Source organism: Calidris pugnax, unplaced genomic scaffold (assembly GCF_001431845.1).
Source record: "Calidris pugnax isolate Ruff unplaced genomic scaffold, ASM143184v1 scaffold21, whole genome shotgun sequence".
NCBI lineage: Eukaryota > Metazoa > Chordata > Aves > Charadriiformes > Scolopacidae > Calidris > Calidris pugnax.
The window spans coordinates 4,238,452-4,247,726 of NW_015090770.1; the positions used below are offsets into that span (position 1 = coordinate 4,238,452).

The 9,275-nt window shown below is 40.1% G+C and overlaps 1 long non-coding RNA gene across 1 annotated transcript; it reads right to left on the bottom strand.

Annotated features, from left to right (window-relative positions):
- Positions 1-2,664: 2,664 nt before the first annotated feature.
- LOC106886128 lies at positions 2,665-8,223 on the bottom strand. Its single transcript, XR_001411580.1, has 2 exons — positions 7,961-8,223; positions 2,665-3,510 (listed from the first exon to the last, which is right to left on the bottom strand). It is a non-coding gene; the product is annotated as an uncharacterized LOC106886128 (long non-coding RNA).
- Between the last annotated feature and the right edge of the window lie 1,052 nt (positions 8,224-9,275).

A 9,275-nucleotide genomic window follows, 5' to 3' on the forward strand; every position in this document is an offset into this window, starting at 1 on the left:
AAATGAGGTTATTACTTACCAAGGACATTGTATGGGGTTTGATGCTTATCATTGAGAACTTCCTAAATGCCCATTACAGTGTTGGGAGCAAGGATCTCAAGAGGGGATTACAGATAGACGGAAAACTGCAAGTAAATGGCAATTTCCATGTTAGTCCTGGAATCCAGGGGTGCCAGGGCTGCCCTGGAGAGATCACCTCAGCCTCTCCACGTGCCCAGAGGCAGGGTCCATGAAAAACAAGAACACAAAAATTTAGAAAAACTGGAAGCTGCCAGGCAAGGTAGTTATGATTGGTAAGCAGACATTATCACCATTTCAGGACTTAATGGGGGGTTGAATATGGCAACCCTGAAGAGGTAGTTACTAGACAAATTTTTGAAGTTTCCAGTTGTATTTGGAAGACATTTTTTACTTCTCAATGTAAGCAATACACAAACCTTTCTAAAATCCAAAGCATACACAATAGCTTAATTATAATGTTTGAAGAATACTTTAGTGTGGCATTATCTACTGCTTAGAGATACACACACACATTTTAAACCTCGGGACATGAAGACAAACAGCTGAAAGCAAAGGGATAGAACCAGATTAATTTCAGAAGACTATTTTGAAAGAGGTAGTCAGAGGTCATAGGAGCAGTGGTCATAGGAACCTGTAGGAGTGGCTGATTTTATTAATTGCTAGTTCAGTTTTACTCCTCTCATGTCAACTTTTTTTAAAGGAGAGGGAAAGAATTTTCAAATCAGGGTCCAAAAAAAAAATTTCCAAGACCAAAAAGACAACCCAATCTGGTTTTCTATTGTGAGAATACCCCTTATTCACGCTTCTAAATCTCCATGCCACCAACCACCCCCTCACCCCTGCCTTTTGAGAAGACCCTGCAGCAGGAGGCGTGGGGGCTCGGCGCTGCTCGGGGCACACAAACCAAGCCTTGGGGGAGGAAATACCCCCAGCGAGGCAGACATGAGATCCAAGCCAATCCCCTCTGTGCGGCGACGGGCCCGAGCACGCTCTTCAGCTCACTCACATATGTTTGACACTTGGGTGGAGAAGGGGAGGGGGATCACATACATTTGGGCTGGAACCAGCACACAGCGCTTTTTTCTTCACACATTTAAGGTCTGTTATCTTTTTTCCCCCTTATCTCTATAGGAACTCTGTTTCTTGTCTTGATATTTAAAGGGAGCCTTTCCTCAATTATCATCACACCTTTACATTTGACTTATTTATACGGGGTAGTGTCTGCCTGGCTGCTAATCATGTTGTACAGCGTGTTGTACAAAAGCTTAACCGAGACTCTCCCCACCCCAGAAAGCCCTCAACACAAAGATCACATCCTAAAGATAGCAGAGGCTTAGTTACAGTCCTGAGTCTCAGGAATCTGCTTTACTCCCAGAGCTGCATTCAAGCTGTACACACCGTTATATCCCAGGTAGGGTAGGTTGTACTCACCGGTTTTATCGCTGAAGGAGTGATTGTGATTCACAAGCGCACACACTCTCCATGACCTAGACCCTGGCCTGGGCAGTGCTTCCGCACATCCGCTCCCGTACGTCCCAAATACACTGTTATTCACAAAAACCAGCAGTGTTCTGGCTAGAATTAGGATTTAGAGCTGGCCTAAAGGAAAGCTTTGATGCCAATAAGCCACTGGGGACAGAGGGAAGGCACAAAGAGGACATTTCAGCTCAGGACACTGCATTATTGTGCACCCCTTTAGCACATAGGGCTGCTCTTAAGGTTACCTGGGACATCTCAGCTCCTCACATCACCCCCAGAGACTCTCCAGGTGCTCTGCCGGAATTCCCATACCATGCTCCACCAGAGAACTCCATGCCCTTTCCCTTGAGAGAGTGCCAAGTTATGACACAGCATCCTTCCTCAGGGCTGCTCATTGGCCCTTTTCTTCCCAAAGACCTGTTTGCCCATAGCTACTAACTTGAGCTTTGTTTTCTTTGAGTACAAACAAGAAAACATTTTGGTTCTTATGATACCAGCTTTAGGAAGCTGGAAGACGAGCAAGCTGTTACCTGGTGCAGAGCACTGCCATATTTTGGGGTACAGAGTGCAAGGAGGGGAAGCATCAGAAAGTTTCCAATGTTTCATTTCTGCCTGGTGGTACCAATAAACATTCCTTTGTGAGGGGTGGACATCATTTTGGCCTCTTAATCTGTCTAGAGGTAAGCACGGGCTGACTCTCGCAGCGCAGCCGAGGGAATAAGCCAGTCTAGTACCATCTATTGTATAAATTTATTGAGCGTGCATTTTTCCATGTCTGCACGTTCAGGCTTACATATAGAATTCAGCCCTCACAGTTTCGACACAGAGATGCGATTCCATCACTACAATCTAGCACAGGAGACTGCTGTGCAAGACTGAGCAGATTTATCTCATCAGAATTCAACCTACAGACATTTGCTAAGGTTTGTTAATTACAAAACTCTCCGGTAGTAAACTACAGGATGAAATCTGGACTCTTACCTGCAGTTCTTCAAGTCTTGAAATACAGTTTCACATAAGGAAAAAAATAAGACTAGGCAAACACCTTTTCTGCTCTAACACGGAATCATTAGCTACCATTTCACTGCTTGCTAGTTCTTTGCATGACTACTAGAAGTAGAAAGTGGAACTCTTAACGAGTAAAAAGAGACTCAGACACATGAAAATGATAAATATTGCTTTATTAAATTACTTTTATACTCCTACAAAGAAAATTTCTGATTTCTGTTACAGAATTAAATGAAAGAAATTCATTGCTGTCTCTGCAGTTACCTAAATTTAGATACAAAAAGGTTGTAAAAAGACCAGCCTATTCAAGTTACATAAAAAAGGCAGAGAAAAGACAAGTTCCCTTAGGAATCTTGAGGCTCAGAAATATAGAGTCCTATAATACAATGAAATTAAGAATTCAGCAATGTGTTGAACAATTGTAAACTGTAACTGCACTAGTGGACCACATTATTCAGCAGTTTCCTTAAAGGTACGAACTGTGAACTGAACAAAAAGCGTGGCTGACACAGCAGACCTCATTTAGTTGTTCTCCCTTTCACTCCCTCCGAGTAAAAGTTGTGAGATCAGCATTCAGCCTTTGAATGATAGGAAGGAAACTTGCCTCCATAAATATCAGAAATTTCTCCATTCCATAACTATTTATATAAAGTAACTAGCTGTTACAAATCAGTTTCAAGTAAAACAGGTGGCTGAGGCAAAAAAATAATCAAAATCAGATCATACACAATTTTACTGTAAATACAGTAATTTGAAAGATAAACACATAACCCTAGCACTGACAGGATATCAATGCTGCCGTATTATAGACATGATGTGTCAGTAGAAAATTAGGATGTCTATTATCAAAAATCGAGGACATTCATTCCAGTCTCTGGTAATCTAATCTTAGTGCAAAACAGATGCTAAGACATATTTAGCAAAAAAGGTGATACACTTAAGGCCAAAAATTTGTTTAGTCATCACTATCGCTTCCAGATTCACTCAGCTGCAAGTCATTTCCTAGAAGAGAGAGAGTCATCGTATTAGTCATTTTCAAGGAAATACTTTTTTTCCCTTTCCCAATTAAAGGCTCACAAAAACTAATACCAAACAGGGCAGGGGGATTGGACAAGGTGATCTTAAAAGGTCCCTTCTAACCCAAGCTATTTTATGAGAAGAGAATAAATAGGTGTAGAAGCCAACTCCCCAGTGACAGAACTTTAGAGAGATCACTTTTCTACAATTTTACAATCTTGGCAAGGAAGCCATTAGCTCATTAGCCACAAGCACACTTATTTAATACCACCAGATCACAAAAGACAACACCTAGCTATCTTTGCCACCCACATTTTCATGCTTCATAAGTGGGAAAACTGCTGGTGAATGCAGTTTTGTGAAAAACGAGTTGTGTTTTTTTTCAACACACATCTGAATGCTACTCAGCTGCGCTTGAAAACAAAGTGGTGTCTCAATCAAGAGCAGCAGCTCTTTGATGTGCCATTTAAAGATGTATCAGTGACCTACTATTTCAAACAGGTTTTGGAACAAGTGAACAAACAAAACATCAAAAGAGATTTTACACAGCACTTTAATTTGGTGGCTATACATACATTTCAAAACGGGGAAGCAAGAAGAAAGGCTACATCATGCTTGCAATGGATGTCCATAAGGGAATCTTTCCAGGCTGACAGATAACTAACAAAAAAAAATCCAGGAGCGTGCTATACAGAATCTACAGCATATCTAGCAACTTCCCCCACATTTTTAAGCATTTCTTCCAAGTATTATGCTTTTATTCACACCTCCCCTGCCAAACAGCCATTTAAAAAAAGAAAAAAAAGGAATGCATCTCAGACTGTGTTGTGCAGAAAGGGCCTAAAAAGCAAAGAAAAAAAAAAATAATCACTGAATTCACACTATTTTCACATGCCTTTTCCTCAGCTGCAGCACCTTTCACTGATCACTTTTGCAGATGGGTAAAAAAAAGTCACCTCGGGAGGGTAAACCCGACAAGACCCACAAATTGGATCTGTTGCTGTCAGACATGTCACTGCTGCCAGAACACTGAAGGTTTTAACGTGGCTGCATTTGGCCTGCCTTTATTTTCCACCATGTCATCACTAAAGCTTAGAAAGCAGCACATGATTCTCTGCCACAACACAGGAAACACTTTTATATAAAACAAGAATTGTGAAGATGGCCGTTTCCAGCAATCTTTAAGGCATTACTGTAGATAATTTTTTTTCAATCCTCTATACAGAGGCAATATTTACAGCCATTCTATTTTAATATAAATTTAAAGAGCAATTATGGAAGAACAAAATAATCTGTCAATAATTATTCAGGACAATATATTATCCTAAGAAATAATATTTCAAGCCAGAGATTGGCATTAGTAATAATGATAATTGATAAACTTGCCATAAAAAACTCATGCATTTATCACTCAAAGGAAATCTTACAGTGAATTCTTCGAAATCCCAGCCCTGTTATACACTACCTACTTCAGGAGAGGACTGGGAGTACGAACAGGAAGATAACCTTCCAAACAGTGATCCTGCAGCCTTCAAAAGTTATTTCAACATAGTTAATAGAAATTACACAAACCCTATAACACCAGCCAAAAATACCAATGCTTGTGAAAACCAGCAGATGGGAGAAGCAAGAACTCCAAGTTCCAGAGTCAGAAATAATGCATCAGGATTTACTTCAGGGAAAACTGTCTGCCCCATTTTTATATCCCTATCTATAAAAGACACCTTCAGAGAGGTGGCAAAATAACACAAACTCGAGTTGGTAGTTTTCAGATGGGTTTGGTGCAGGAATGGAAAGTTCATTTAACTAGAACCCAGAAGAAACATCTAGACTCTACTGTACTTCTAAGACAGCAATAAAGTGGGGAAAACTGTTGCATTCAGTGTTCACAGTGCCAATTGTTTATTAGCAAATGGAGAAAATAGATTGCACTGAAAATTATGGTATTTCCTACATTTTTAAATCAGTGAATTTAATACATTTAATTGAATTCTTGCCAGTTATAGGTCACTCCTGTGAGTTTCCCCATCCCCTGTGTTTCAAATATCTCAGTGGTCACACCAACACCAAACTAATACAAGGGAAAATAATTTCCTGACTCTCTGCTTGTAGCAGCACCAAGTACCAAAAGAAATGAAGTTGTGCTGAATACTACATACATAACACAAGGCCCCGGAATAGCCCATCTACACTGTTTTTTCTTTGGAAAATTGCTTTATTTAACTTAACTCTGTTTATACAAAAAATAGACATAAAGCAACCTATGATGAAACATTTACAAAGAAAAGATTCACTGGTGTAAACATTTACGAGTTTTGTTATAAGGCAAGTTTGAGCCTATATAATCCAGCTTCTGAAGACAGAAAGGGGAAGAAGCAGTATTTTGGGGGTGAGGGGTAGCCTTGAGCCCCAAATTCCTGAGGAAGTAGATCATGTATATCTGACAGAAGTATTTGGTTACCATGCTCTAGACACCACCTCCTGTGTTTTCCAAGTTCCATAAAACCTCAGCTGTACGATTTCTACACACAAGATGAAACTCTGCTCTCTGAGCCTTCCCCCAGCCTTCTGCCTGCGCACAGCAAGCCACAGGAAAACTCCACTAATTACCCAGAGTGACCCTCATTCGACAGGGGTGCAGAAAACCAGTCGCGCACAAAAGTGGTCAAACCTCAAAACAGGATTAGACAAGCAAACAGCTTGTGCTGACATTTGTTGATTCGATATTTTATTTTTGTAAAACATTATTTGAGATGGAAGAAATGACTGTACAGGACCCCAAGTGAGAATTCTTGCCATTCAAGCTAGAACCATGTGCTATCCATTTATTTTCTTCAGGTTTTGCTTTCCTGCCAAATTCCCACAGCAAGGGAGCTAAAGAAACACAGTCTCCTTAACTGTTTTGATCTTTGTCTAGCTGAAATGTATTTCAAGTGTTAACTATACTAGAAATGGGAAGCAGAATCATTTTAAACAGTAAATAGATCTGTAACCATAAACTAAGTAAATGGGATTAAGCTAAAGATCTAGGCAACCTCAGATAGTCAAGCCAAGGGCTCGATGCCACAGAGGTTCTACCTGTCAACATGGTTCTTGAGCACCATCAAGCCACCAACTTCCTCTGTAGCAGTTTTGATGTTGTCATGTTTCAAGCAGCATTTTCTCACTATGACTGTTGGAACTGAGGGACCTGGCCACCTGTACTTGTAAGTGTATTTCTCAGTGGAAGCTTCGCCAGCTGGGATTCTGTCACTGGGGATAGAGCTTAATCTCGTTTTCGTAACAGTTTTATTTAAAGCATGAAGAACGGGAAATCCCATTTGTGAATAAGGGTTGAAATAAATGGCACACTCTAAAGTTACACAAATTATAAACATGAGATATTGTTCTCTACAGTGACAGTCAAATGAAAGCAGCATTTAGTCCTTTGCACACGAAGTCACAGGACTTTTTAGTTGATGTGGTACATAAATAACTAGCACAGATATTTAATTAAGTATTTAAATACTAGGTACAAAAAAACCCTGTTCATTAAGTACTGAAATAAAAGTAGATCTGCCAGAATCTAAAACTTCAGTATAACAATTTTACATATAAATGATAAACTTTAAAGATCTTAGGCTGCAAACCAGGACTGATGGGAATCTCTTCAAACCAGGAGCCTGCAGCTAAGCACCTAATTAAAAGTGTAATAATTTTTGAAGAGTCATCGTAGCCAAAAACTCACTTCTATGTCTGAATATTCCTACTATTTAGGTAACAAACTTAAGATTCTCTGCCTAGTGGGATTTGGGTTTTTTTGGTCCAAACTCGCCTTTTTTTGGATACCACCAAGCATGCAGTTCCAGGCTGCACAGTAACCACTTCTAGAAGAACATCACAGCTACTCTTCAAATTACATTTTTAGTTGCCTGAATGTGTAGACCAAGATATTATCATCTGAAAGCAAATCGCCTCCTTCCTCATATGCAAAGGGCAGTTTTGCCATGCTGTCCAGTGGAACAGTGCCATGAATAATAGTAACTGGAGTAGCTAAAAATACACCATCTCTTCTGTAATTCAGAGCACTGACAGTATAGTATCTTTCCCATAGTTCTACCCAAGAAATTATAAGCATATGTTTGGGGAGTGCCCTGTTAGTTCAAGTATTTTCAATACAAAATTACTGTTCTCTAATCGCAATGTATATAACTGGGAGGAAGCCAGAAGAGCTTAGGAAACATTTTCAACTGCATCAGCTTTAATTTAATATCTCCAGGGACCAAGGCCCTTCTAACCCAGTGTCTAATTCAGACCGCTGCTGAACAATCAAACCCTAGCATCACTTCCCACAGTTTTAATTATAACAGAGACATACTTAAAAACAATATGGTTTCCTTTCAGAATCTTGATGTCTGGAATGGTGCACTAAGAAAAGAACAGCCTTTGTACTTACGTAGTGTATTCATCATATGACCACTGCTCTCTTGGGATCTGTTATGACTGGCATCTTTGTCAGGGGTAGCCTGTTGTGGGATGGCAGACACAGTAGGCTGTGGCTGCAGATACGGCATCGACATCGGAAGAGAGGGCTTCATTTCCTCGTCTTCAGAATCACTAGAACTATTTTCACTACTTGAGGAAGAGGACGAAGAACTTTTCGAGTCAGATGAACTATCAGAGCTACTCAGCTGATCCATGATACTGGCTTCTGCTTTTAGCTCTGCAAACAACATGATTTGTTTCTCAGTTAACATTCTTCATAATTGAAATTTAAGGAGGGGAAAAATACTAAGAAAAAAAATCCACAACAGAAATCAAGTACACACATTATAGCAACTAAAAATCCAAACACAACCAAACCCAAAAGTCTCCAGAACAAAGAAAAGGGCACATGCAAGCATCCAGCCTGTCATGTGGTTTTCTCCTTTCGTAGCTTGGGCACTTTCTCTCTTTCAAGCCAAGCGTCAGAACAAGGGTGACTGTGAACCCAAATGCTAAGCCCACATTCCACAGGCTAGTGCATCCCACAGAGCCTTTAATTTCTGCAACCAGCAAGTCTTCTGCATTTTCCTTAGCACCCCCAAAGATGCCTTTCACTGACTAAAGCCTGCAGTTACAATCACACAGATAAGTTAGATGTTAAGGTGTCTGCAAAACGCCTCCCAGCAGTTCAACATTACCATCAATACACGTTCGGACTATCTGACATTTTGCTCAAAAGCAAGTTAAGCATGAAGAATATCCAAAGGAACCAACCACAGTATACCATTAGCAAAATTTCACCAAATCCTTGTTTCTGTTTATAGATTTGGGGCAGGGAGGGACGCCAGAACAACAAGAGGTAGAAACACTGGAAATTAACAGATGAAACTGACTCAACCAACTTGCACTCTTGATGAAACAATTCATGTGAGTACAGTAATATTTAGGAGAGTATGACTGGATAGATCATGCTGCACAGCACACATTTTTGATATATACTAGCTGAAGTCCAACATACAGAGGAAGTTAAGGTTTGCAGAAAGGATACACATAATAATTGTGCAAAATAGGGGTGCTGCTGAAGTGGGAATTCTTAAACACATCACTGAATTGTGGTGGATGGAGATTTTATACAGTGACTTGAGAAGTTACCCGGAGTACAGAAGTTCATCATCATTATAGAGGATTGTAACTGCCCAGACATTTGTTAAGATGGTGTAACAAGCATTTGGAATCCTTTGGGAACAGCTTTGATACAGCAAACATAAAAAGCAAGTAGGAGAGCT